The sequence below is a fragment of the Tyto alba genome, unplaced genomic scaffold, assembly GCF_018691265.1.
Source record: "Tyto alba isolate M040663 unplaced genomic scaffold, T.alba_DEE_v4.0 Super-Scaffold_27, whole genome shotgun sequence".
NCBI classification, from domain to species: domain Eukaryota; kingdom Metazoa; phylum Chordata; class Aves; order Strigiformes; family Tytonidae; genus Tyto; species Tyto alba.
The window spans coordinates 16,140,861-16,153,848 of NW_024881301.1; the positions used below are offsets into that span (position 1 = coordinate 16,140,861).

The window sequence follows — 12,988 nt, forward strand, 5'->3', positions numbered from 1 at the left end:
GATAATAAAATTGGAATTAAAATGTCTATACAATTTAAAACTTGGTTGCTGATCATTCAATTGTAATGTGATACTTATTATTTTAAAGTTAAATTTCTGTTCAAATATAATGACCAATCATATTTTGTGGATATATATGCATGTGCTGTAATGACTCGAAGAAAGGCAGTCCTAAGTAGAGTTAATTATCATTTTTAAAGTAAAATCTATTCCATTTAGAAGAAACAAAAAATAAAGATGGGAAACCCTAGGAGTACTGTTTATTTTTAAACAGAACCAAGAACAGTGTTTAAAAAAAAAATAAATAAATAAATAAATAAATAATTAAAAGGGCCAGGTCTCATTCAAGGAGATGAATGATATTATATCCTCATTTTTTAGACTTGTCTAATTAGGCTTATCTCAGTAGATTTCACTCTCATTCAGTGGAATTACAGGTAAACAGTTCTTCCCTTAATCACTTTTGAATATGAGGGGAGTTCAAAATATAGACAGATCCTTTGGTAAGGACACAAGGGTTTCTTGAAAAATCTTGGGGGGATTTCTCTCATAAAACATAGGGAAGAAGAAAAAGACTTTATACCCAATAGAAAACTAGATTTTTTTCTTTGAAGATATTTGTCTCTAGAAGGTGAAAAGCAAATTAATAAATTGCATATATATTTGTTTGCAGAGAATAAGAAGACATGTTTTTATCTACAAATAAATGTGATTATTTTAAAAAAGAAAACATTTTTAAAAGCTTTATATTTTGGAAAAAGTTAAATGAAGTTAGTCACACGTCCACTCAGTTTTACAGCAAGCTGCTATGTAAAAGAATATATGTAAAGGCTTATCTCGTAAGTCCCATCCTTGGTTTTGCATAGGAATACATTGTTTCTGTAAACTAAAATTGGGGGGAAGAGGAGATATTCATCTCCATATTTGAGTTCTGAATACCATGCAATTTATGATCTTTTCACACTTTTCTAGATCATTGTAATGAAATATGGGAAGAGTGAAATTTTATTCTCTGATTATGTTTGTTTTACATATGCTATTCCCAACTTTCAAATAAAAGCTTATAAACTTTGCAAATATATCAAGGAGAAAATAAGGTAGGATATTCAAATATTGTTCTGATATCAGAGTAAGCTGAATTTACTCAGTGAGGGACAGGGAGGGAGAGGGACAGAACCCGAGGTTTCAAGGGGAGTAATTGTCCCAAATCACCTATACTCAAATCACGGCTCCTTTGTTTGGAACAGGCATTTGGAATTTGAATCAAGTTAAGCAGAATTATTCCAGACAATGTAATTAGCCAGCACAACACCGCTAAAAGGTGGAGAATGTGCTGTGAAAAGAGCAGCAATGGGGTATGAACAAGAGCAGTTGGAGAATTCATAATATCTTCATCTCTGAGGACTCAGTACTACATTTGGGGCATTTGTGTTGTACCTTTTTTATTGTTGGGATCATTGCTATTTATAGATGGACTTTTTATGGGGATACAGATATGCCACTATTCCCAAAGAAAATCTTACCTATTACCGCTTAAGGGATGCACACCTACAGGAGGAGCCAAATGGAACCAAGAGACAAAGAAGTGGGCCTTGGAGGGATGCATAGGCCAAAGTGCAATAGTTTTTTTGCATTCCTGAGCAATATCTTGTCACTATATAGAATAAATATACTACACCAAATGAAAGGATTTTGTTGAATAAATGTATTTCTCTTTTTTTTTTTCCTTCCGCTTCCTCTTTAATAATTCCACTGCAACTAAAAATCAGTTCCTACTAAAATATGCTATAAATCACATCTTCTGGAGCAGAAGTTAGAAGCTACACATGAGGCAGTGTAAATATCAAAATTCATGGATTAATCTACGATACCAATGAGACTCTTTTTCATGGAATTATATGGAATCAATTTCAAAATCTCTTTGTGTCTTATTTGTTTCAAAATGTAATGATCAATTTATGTGTTTTTGCATTTTCCCTACATGATTCTGTGCTTTTTATGGTATGAAATCCTTCTTTATTTTCCTTTCTTCCTTTTTCTTTTTTTTTTTTTTTTTTTTTTTTTTTCCAGAGAGGAAAGAAGTGTAATGAATTGCAACAAAGTATAATTACTTAAGATAAGTGTGTGCTTAGTAGTATGTGTGAAAAGTCTGTGGAAATGGTGCGTAACCTTCTTAATTAAAAGATTCTGAATATCACACTGTAAACAAACCTTTCCGAGGATGATTCCTTTCTCCTTTGCTTTCCTCTCCCCTTTCTTTTTCTTTTCTCAGTGAATATTGTTATGATAGAATACATTGCATTTGGAAAATAATACACAGTTATCTTATTATCTTTTCTTGTTTATATTCCAATCACAAAATACAATCTATAAGAGCAAATTCAGAACAGGAAAATCTTCAAGATGATCCCCTGAAGGAAAGGAGCTCCTTTATTCTCTTACAGATACACATGGTTTAGATATAGATTGAAAGAAACTGGGGGTGGAGTTTCATTTCTGTCTTTAGCCGAAGGTCTCATGCTGATGATTACAACCCCAGAAGAGCCTGAATTCAGGTGATTTCTGTAAGTAATTAGTACGTATTCTCCCACCTGTCTCCTGCAGAGAGGACAGCAGCTGCTATAAGATATAGGTAATATACAGTGCAAGTCAAAATTCAGTCATGAACTATTATAAAACATGCTGAAGGATATTAAAGCAAATATCTCTTTCTATTTGGTTAGCCATGTAACCCTCATACTTTTTTTCACATATATGATCGGTCTGCTAAAAATGTTAGAAGGCTACTCTACCTCTACGGTAGGTAGCAAAGTAAGTATTAGTATGCCCACTAACATGTAGAAAAAAACGAAGCATGAAGGTAGAAGAAATATTAGAAATATTAAATGCAAGTTCATGAAGACTAAGTCTACAGCTGTGACTGATCAGCCCAGTATTTTTCATTTCAGTATAAAAACTAGTGTAGAGGTTAGTATGAGAACAGGTATGGAGATCACATGGCCAGGTCAGTCTAATTTGGAAAAGACATTTATGCACAAATTTCAGTGGCAGAAAAATAACCCTGTTGGATTAGTTCAACAAAACTAAATTAAATATTCCAATTTGAGAAATGTCAACATGTTTTGGATTTTTATTTCTTGTAATTAATCCCCATGACATTTCCATTCCAAAAATGAATGAAATTAAATAGAACAAAATAAAATAAAATGAAAGATTCCTGTCTGAAGAATTTCATAATGTCAACATTTCACCTCATGTTCCACCCACGAAACCCAAATGATATCTTGGAAGACAGTTGTGAAAAGTAAAAAGCCTTGGAGATGAGATGCTGGTTAAGGAAAAGATTCAAAGCACATCAATCCTGTCAAGAGGGAGAGGAAAACAGAAAGTAAAATCTTTTTCTTTTTGTTAATGGATGCTAAGAAGATCACATAGGACAAGATGCCCTCACTCTGTGCTCCATGAACCACCCTTCATCTCTACATTTTATTTATTTCTAGGTAGATTATAGGGGAAAATAATAAGGCAAATATTTGAGCTTTCTGTTTTTCTAGAATTAAAAAATTGGGCTATTTAGTTACACTTAAACCAGCAAAAATGCAATTAGTAGAACCTCACTTTGTTTCACACCAATTCCCCTCTGTCTTGGGTTTGACTGTCTGGTGGGATTTTTTGGTAGCAGGGGAGGGGGCTATAGGGGTGGCCCCCTGTGAGAAGCTTCTCAAAGCTCCCCCAGCTCCAAGTCAGCTCCCACTCTGCACCAAAACTGAAGCCAATCAGCTGCACCTCTGCGATAACGTATTTAAGAAGGGATGTGGTGAAGGAGGAGTTGGGCTTGTGAGGAGGAGTTGCTGCAGCTGCATGAACATCAAGGTCAGTGGAGGAATAAAGGAAGAAAGGAGGGGGGAGGTGTGCCGGAGCAGAGACCCCCCCTGTATCCTGTGGTGAGATGGCAGGGCGGCCCTCCCTGCCACCCATGAAGATCTGTGGTGGAGCAGACACTGACTTATGGCCTGTGTTTTTCACCTGGGTGATCAAGGTGCTGTGCCCAAAAAAGATTGAGGTCTTGAGGGAAAAGGTAGACCCCACTGTTGTAATTCAGTGCTGGGAGGATTGCAGCATGCGGGGGTGTCCCACGCTGGAGCAGCTTGGGAAGGGGTTGCAGCCAATGGGAGGGACTCCAGTTGAAGAAAGATAGTGACCCACAACAGAGAAGTGTAAGGAAATGCTGCAGCCTGTGGGAGGGACTCATGTCGGAGAAAGTTTGTGGAGGACTGTCACCTGTGAGAGGGAGACCATGATGGATCAGGGGAAACAAGTTCCAGAAGCTCCCCCCACAGAAGATAGAAGAAGCAGAAACACTGACTGCACCCCCCATTCCCTGCCCCTGCACTGCTGGGTGGAGGAGGTAGAGATATCGGGAGCAGAGCTGAGCCCGGGAAGAAGGGAGGGGTGGGGGGAAGGTGTACTCAAGATTTGGCAATGCTTCTTACTGTCCTACTCTGTTATGTGTTGTTAGTGTCTGTAATAAATGTATGTTCTTTTTTATTTCCCCTAACAAGTCTGCCTATTGCTTGTGACCATATAGGGTGATTTTTTCCCCATCCCAGTCTTATCTCAAAATCTCGAACCCGAAACATGGTTCTCTGTCCCTTCTTACTGATGGAAGAGAAGGGAGAGAGAGTGGCTGCGTGGTGGTTGGCTGCTGACCAGGCTCAAACCATGACAACCTCCTTTCCCCCACATTTTTTTTTTTTTTAAGGAATTCCCCCCTCTTTTTACTTGTTGTTCTAATTCAGAGGGAAAAAAAGTTGTAGGGGAAAAAGTTTATTTTTTTTTTTACAAATTGTGTTTTTTATTAAGTTTCAGTGACGTGACTGTTGACACAAGAGAACTTGATACAGAGTTTACAGCTGCATTCTGGGCACAGAATTTTATCTACAGCTGTCATAATGACACTAATCCTAACTTGTTTCATTTTGTTTTTACCTAGAGGGCATGTGTTTTTTTGCACTACATAATACCTATCACAGACTGAAAGGATTTCTGGTTTAGTTAAATAAAATAATTATTTTTAAAAAGCAAAAAAAAATATCTGAGTTTAAAGCATTTTACCCTCCCAAAATGAGGGCCAAATTAATAACTTTAGCTGAAAAAAATCACTCTACCTTCTGTAAAATATCTGAAATCAAGCTTATATTATGATTTATTTTTCTATACTTTTCACCTTAATATCCACAGCAAGATTCTCCTATTTAATATCTGTGTACAACTGTAAATATTAAGAGCATGTTCTGTCTAAGAAAAAGTTTGAAGTTACACTGAAATCAATGGAAATCCCTAAAACAACCAGCAGATCAGTTTATGTGAGCTAAACATCAAAATCCTGAATTGTTCATAAGCAGTATAAAACGTTATATATTTCTCTGTGATTTGGGGGTTGTTTGTTTGTTTGTTTGGGGTTTTTTTGTTTGTTTTTTTGTTGGGTTTTTTTTTTTGAGAAAAAGCTACCATACTTGTTATTAAAGAGTTAGCACACAACTGTATAACACAGACTTATATCTGGTATAACATAAGTCTATCCTATCTTTAAATGTCAGACAGGTCACATAGATAGTACAGAGTAACTGCTGCTTGTAAAATGCTCCTCTTTGATCTGTGAGCAGGATAGGCAGATGTAAACTTATCTAGCTTCATTGACTACTGTGTAGTCTACAGCAATTAGACTAGCTGAAGACCCTGACATGAATGCTACATGAGTAACAGCATGGAAACACATTGATGTCTAAGACTCAGAGGCACAGTCAACCAATGAACACGACCTTGTGTGATAAGATCTGGGGAGAAAAATCAGACTAGTTACACTGAGATATTTTATAATAAACTAAAAATATTCATGGAGGCTCTTCCTTTTAAAACCATCATCTGTTTATGCATTTTATAATTTGGAACCAAGGATATAAGATGTTCATATGGAATTAATTTTTATGAATGTGTGCTGTTAATGGTCTTTACTCACCAGAGAGGAAAGGATATATGTGTGTAGTTGATAGTGGTGTATGAAAAGGACAATGAAAGTACAGTAAAAAGATAAAATAATGATTTTAACCTTTCCTATTTTTTGGAGGGGGGGGCACAGAGATTGTTTTTACAAAACAGGAGAAAATAAACAGGAAAGCTGTGTAAAGATGAAGAAGCTATCTCGTAAGTGACAATTTCACAGTATTTAGGAAATTTTCTGCCAGCTACCAGAGAACAGAAAAGAAGCAAAGGACAGAGGGGGAAAAAAAAAAAAAAAAAAAAAAAAAAAAAAAGAAAGCAAAATTGAGACAGAGAAATAGAGAAACAGCCAGATCTCATCTCCACAATTATGCAGAAATCTAGCCAAAATTAAATATGTTGTAGATGCAATAAGTAGGCTGGGGAGACAGGGTAGGGAGAGATTGACTATCCTAAATTAAGAACATTCAAGTCATCTTCCAAGAATAAACCTGATGGAGAAACTGTGACTTGATCAGTTTGGACACAGGCCAGTTGGAGGACCAGTTTTTCTGGCAGTCAGGAGAAAGGGGAGAGCAACCTATAAGAAGCACGGCAAGGTCCCAGACAGATGAAGATGTGGGCAGCCCAGGAGCAAGGTCAGCCCTGCCTTGGGTGCCGGCCAGCTCATCTGCAGCCAGATGGAGAAGAACTCACACAGCGCTTGGGCTACTGCCTTCAGGAGCCATCCCACCTCCCGTGCAAACAACAAGGTTGTGGAGTTTCACACAGGGAAGGAGGCTGATAGGAGAAGGAACTAGCATTGCCACTGAATGCCCCTACTCTTTAGAAAGGGTTTAGGGATTCAGAAAGCCACTTCTAGCAAGGACGCAACAGAGGCACTTGAATTCTGTTGCTTGGTACAAAACACTGAAGCTTTACTTTCTGTTTTTGACCTTGGCCAAATACTTTGTCTCCTGAAGTGCAAAACAAATACAGTATTATTTACTCAAATTGCCCAGAGTTTTTAAGATCATTGGTAACATTTATTATATCCCAGTCTCAAATTTGACTGCCTCTTAGAGAACGTAAAAGTAGCATTCATATTATTATTTCTATTAAATTAATTAAAATGTTTGATCTTTATTTCACAGGGAAAAAAATGAAACATTTTTCAGTGCTCACTTAGGATAAAATTCTGGCATAATTTTCATTAGTATAGTACTGTAATTTATTGGTGTTACTGTTGTTTTAATTCCTATATGACAAATTGAAATAATGCTTAAATTGCAGCCCCAAAATAGTACATTTGACCATTATGCAAAACTTTTCTCTGTGTCTTGTTTTTTTATATGTGAATATTTTATAAGCTGTAAAGGTTAAATATTTCTTTCTCTTCCACAGAAATGCCATGCCTGTATCCAATTGCAGATTTGAAATCTGAATGTTTGCACCGCAAAACTATGCAAAGATGCATGAGATAGTGGAAACCTGAGTTAGTAAGTCTAGAAACTAAGATCCAGAGGTGATATAGATGTAGATTCTTTCACAGGTACCAATGTACCAAAGGTACCAAAAGGCAGGGTTTATTTTATGAGCTTATGTGATTGTATGTAACCTCATAAAATTGATCTACTTCGCAATAAAATGACAGATTTTGGAGGAATGATAAGTATAGCTCTTTATCTTATCCCTCATCTTAATCTCAGTGATGAATGCTGTATGTGTTAGAAAGCTAAACAAGTCCTGGTGTGCCAGGCCCCTGTAGGCTGTGGAGGGCTCTCTAGTGACAGAGGTTGCCTGTTTGAAGTATGGAAGATCAATGAAACTGGTATGAAGAGGAATACCAGAGCTAAATTTAATAAACAGTGTAACCATAACTATACGATTGTGCACTACATTATATGAACTTGTTAACATGGTTTCTGTGCTGATTTTGACTGGGGTAGAGTTATTTTTCTTCATATTATCTAGTATGAGGCTATGTTTTGTTTTTGTGCTGGAAACAGTGTTGATAACACAGAGATGTTTTAGTTCTTGCCAATCAGTGCTTGCACAGAGCCAAGGTCTTTTCTGCCCTTCACCTTGCCCCTCCAGCGAGGAGTCCGGGGGTGCACAAGAGGTTGGGTGGGGACAATGCCAGGACAGCTGACCCCAACTGACCAAGGGGATATCCATACCTTATGATGTCATTCTCAGTGATAAAAGCTGGGGGAAGAAGAAGGAAGGAGGGGATGTTTGGAGTGATGGCGTTTGTCTTCCCAAGTCACTGTTACATGTGATGGAGCGCGGCTGTCCTGGGGGTGGCTGAGCCCCTGCCTGCGGATGGGAAGCAGTGAATGAAATCCTTGTTTTGCTTTAATTGCATGTGTGTGTGGCTTTTGCTTTACCTATTAAACTGTTTTTATCTCTACTCGTGTTTTCTCATTCTTATCCTTCTGATTCTTTCTTCCATAACAACTGGGGGAGTGTGGGGGGGTGCAGAGTGAGAGAGCCACTGTGTGGTGCTTAGTAGGTGGCTGGGGTAGTTAAACAACAACAGTTTCTTCCAGCATTGATATCTCCATTTTATCATCTCCATGGAATCATAGTTTCTTAGTGAAGTAAATTCTTAAATCCAAAAATTGCTTCAGATCTTTGCTACTATCAGGCTGGATTGTATTTGTTATAAAGTACTAATTTTGATTCACAGCTCATTAGTTTAAACGATGTTATAGAAAACAAAATCAAATGACAAAAGCCATTGTAAATTCTGTCTTATAAATATGCTTCAGGCCTGACACAGAGAGAATAATTTCTGCACAGTCCCCCACATGGATCTATATTAATTGAAAAAATATCTACTATGCTGGAGTCTACCGAGACAATCAGTTAATCGGTTCTATTAATAATGACCTATTGGCTGACTTGAGAAACATTAATCAGTCAGTCTGTCATCCTATAAATCGACTTCAAGAGTCTTCTTAGGACCATCTCTTTCAAGAAAGCAAGCATAGTCTTCTAGCTCAGTAACATGATACCATTGCTTGTAACAAGCTACAAGCTTTGTGTTGAGAAAAAAAACACATGATCTAAGAATTACCAGGCTTTGTCTGCATTCATCTCTGAAGATATTTTTTAGGTTGTTTAACCATAAAGTCAATTATCCAATGATCAGATTAATAATTATCTGATTTTATCTTTGTTTAGCTTTGTAAAATTGTGTAACTATATACACACATGCATATGTGTTTGTGTGCATAGGTATATACATTTTGGTAGCTTGATACTCATATTCAGCAGCTTTTTGGTGTATAACAAATTATCTATGACCCTGGAGTGAAATGCTGCATAAAAGAAGGGAGGCCTAGGGTAAGAGCTGTGTCCTTAAAATTATGGACATAGGATGGTACCAGAGATGAGATACCGCTCCTCATCAGAAAACCCAATAACCTGGGTAAACATATGAAGCACACCATATATAGTGCATTTGGATGTGATGTGGTCCTCCAGACCAAAGAAGAAAGAGCAATGTACTACAAAGGTAAAAATATTTGCCTTGGGCAGTGAGGAAGAAGATGCTATCCATATCAACATGTAGCTCATTTCAGTACAGGGCTAAGGATGCTGAAGTTTCAGTGTATAATTTCCTTCAACCCACACTGAAGCTATTGACCTCAGTACCCATCAGGGCACTAGAGGGGTTGAACACTTCACCAAAGAAAATGGAAAAATGCTAGGCAATTTGACCATATTAATTTTAATTGTATATATTTTGATCTACAACTTATTAAGATGGTAATTGGGCTAATAATTATTATTATTTCATTAGACTCTTGAGACTTTAACTAGAGCAACAGATTCTTGATTTTGAAGACAATAGGTGTTGCCCTTTGTTCATTACAAAATTTGGAAGTAATTAATTCAGAGGAATTCAAGCAACCCACTTTACAACTTGGATGCACCAAACTGGTAGCACAAGTATTCCTGTACCACAGTGTTTCAGAATTTGAGATTCTTTGTGCATCAGATTAGTTAATGTTGGCCCTATAGCATGAAGTTTTTGAGATTTTCAAGGAAAAAAAAAAAATTACATGACTTTGTTCAGTATTCAGAACAAAACAAAAAATGATTTAATATACACACAGACGTACACAATATAGATAGTAAATCAAAAAGAGAATGTTACCTTCTCATTTCAGCTAAGATATTCAAGAGAAAAATCTAAGAAGATATTAATAGCTTCAGTTTTGCAACCTCTTTCTAGGTCAAAGCATATACTCTGCAAGTGTAATTATTGGAAAAAAAAAGTAAGCTTCATAAATTTAGTAAACTTTATTCTGATTATTATAAGCAATAAAGTAAGTTCTCCAAAGAATGGGATGCAAGCAATGTATCATGTCGATCGATTTAAGTAAAAATTGTTATTTTCGCCTGGTTCATAAAACTTTGTTGTGGTTCAAACATTAACATTCAAATATTTCTTCTTTAACACAGTAAATAAATTCAGCTTGTAGTCTAATAATAATATTTCCACTGAAAGTTTTACCCCTAAATGTCCAAAGAATCTCTGATACAAGTATCATAGATTAATTTTTATCAATTAATTTATCTGACTAACCAGCTACAGTGGATGTGTAAAATACTATATACCAGTAGGACTATATCAAAAAGGCTATCTCCAACAAAAGCAGAACAAAGTATTCACAATATTCTAAGATTCATCAAACATAATAGTAGCACTTTCTTATGTTCTGGTTTTAATGTCACATAACACAAAATTTACATATTAAAGCTTAGTAATTTTTTCAACCTAAAATTTTACAGTCATTCTTAAATTAAAAAATATAGAAAGGGAATGTTGAGCTGTTCAAAACTTAATCTGTGTGTAATAAAATTAACATTCCTTATTACAAGGAATAATATTAATTCTCTAGAGGTCAATTATAAGACATTTCATTTTTAGTTTTATTTGACTTTCTGACCTTTTCACTTCTAAGGCCAATTCATTGCCACAAACCAACACACTCCTTCATATTACATCTTTACCACTTGGTTTTATTTCATAAATCCTTCAATCCTGCATTTTGGCTGTATTTGACTGCATTTCTACTATACTGGTCACTTATACAGACTTACAAGCTATGTTATTCATAACAATGTAATTTCCATCCCTCTTTGTCTAAACTGTAATAAAATTAACACAGATAACCACTTACAACCATCATTAAAGATATTTGTGCATGATTATGGGTTCCTCTGAGAATGTTTATGTCCATGACTTTCAAGGTTACTTAAGTTATGTTCAGCTGAAACCTGCAATAGATCCAGTATCAGTATGGAAGCCATTGCAGAAGTGTTGGAATCACAGCACTGGATGAGGCCAATGTCTAGCTAGAATAGGAGCCAGTCTTCAACAGTTGGTAATGTTAACCTGGTCCAAGAAGTTATAAAAAAGCTACAGTAAATGATTGTGGAATAACATGATTCCCACTTCTTTTTCTGAACTATCCATATCAAGAGCCTGATCAAATCTTTAGATGGTTTCAGGTTTTTCCAACCTTATCTTGAAGACAAAGAAAGAAAAAAAAAATATTTCCTATGGAGTAGCATAGATCTGAAGGAGAGCTCAGGTTTATCAAAAGGTGTTAATACTGCATATTGGCCTGAACAACTGATGTCTTTACACAAAATGATTAAGTTTAAAGTATGTGTCATGATACTCACTGTGGGGTGGCTGAGGAACTCTGCTTGGGCACAAGGACTGGTTAAGATGCTCTTCTTGAAGAAACAGAGAGAAATTCAGGATCTGAATAAAAAACTCCAGCAAAGTTCTAATATGCAAAAAGTGAAAACTCAGAATTTACTATCTGATCCATAACATTCAAGATTTGGGTTGAGAATTGTTTTACTTCTAATTTTTGGAGCAGGTACACTAGCAGTCCAGGTTGGAGAGATTTCCAAGACCAATATAAAGAAAGTATCATAAAGGTGCCTTGTATTATACTAAAAATTTCTTTATAATGAAAGGTGAAAATGTAGTTTTCCAAAGTACAGCTAAAGAAAAATTTTAAATATTTAAAAAAAAATGTAAAAAGGAATACTCTGTTGTGTGTGGAAGAGCAGGTACTAGGAAAGAGCAACACCATTAGATATGCAGTATAAATATCTCCAAATTCTAGTACATCCAAATTCCTGCTCAGATTAACATGGTAATCTGTTGTAATTTTTTGTTTCTTTTTTGACAGGCTTGAAGGAATGTTGTCAATGGGAGCAGATAATAAGGACAGCAATTCACTCCATCAGAGTTATCCAGGGTGAGAGAAACAGTAATCTACGCAATATAAAAGAAAAATCTACGCAATAAAAGAAAAAAAAAATCACCTACCTAGTAAATATATTGATAAGAAATATAACTTGTTATTAAATTGGAAGGCTGAAAATGGGTAATTATTTTTAAATACGGCACCAAATTAAGAAACAGTTGGTATTTGCAAAGAACAGATGTTAAAGATCATTATTGTAACCACTGGCAATATCGTATCTTATGATAATCAATATATTAGCACAAAATATTGTGGGAGCAAAAGGAAAATTATGTTGAAAATACTCACAGTTTTAAGGGCAAAAAACTGCCTTGATTAATATTAATTGAGATCTTAAAAATATAGCACATGACTTAAATAATCTAAAAAAGTTATGCTTTGCTCATAGAAAGAGAAAGGAGAATAGAGTTCACCAAAGTCTCTGGATAAAAAAAGAAGCATAAATAACTGTGAGAGTGACACCCAATTATATAGTGCTAAGTGGGAAAGAGCTTCTCACATCTGCAATGAAGCAGATGACAAACATCATTATTGAGAACATCAATATCAGCATCTAAGTTACACGCACATTTGAACAGTGCAAAGGTACTACTCCCAATGGGAAATGTCATTGCCTGCTGCTTGCCAACCAATGAAAAGAAAGACAGCCTGTTGTAAATATACTGTTTTGGAATCAATGGGCCATTCAACAAAGACATTAAAGG

At 35.8% G+C, this 12,988-nt stretch overlaps 1 protein-coding gene across 25 annotated transcripts in view; it reads right to left on the reverse strand.

Moving 5' to 3' along the window:
* Positions 1-12,988, reverse strand: part of CDH19 (cadherin 19) — a 122,659-nt gene that overhangs the window by 74,564 nt on the left and 35,107 nt on the right. For 15 of the 25 annotated variants that reach the window (XM_033010678.2, XM_033010671.2, XM_033010663.2 and 12 more), the window contains one exon: positions 11,686-11,739. The exons of 4 other annotated variants lie outside the window; for them this stretch is intronic. The gene's annotated coding sequence lies outside the window, so the exon portion shown is untranslated. Of the gene's footprint in view, positions 1-8,159; positions 8,248-11,685; positions 11,740-12,988 lie in introns of those variants that run through there. 6 more of the 25 variants (XM_033010670.2, XM_033010668.2, XM_033010658.2 and 3 more) reach the window with 4 other exon arrangements.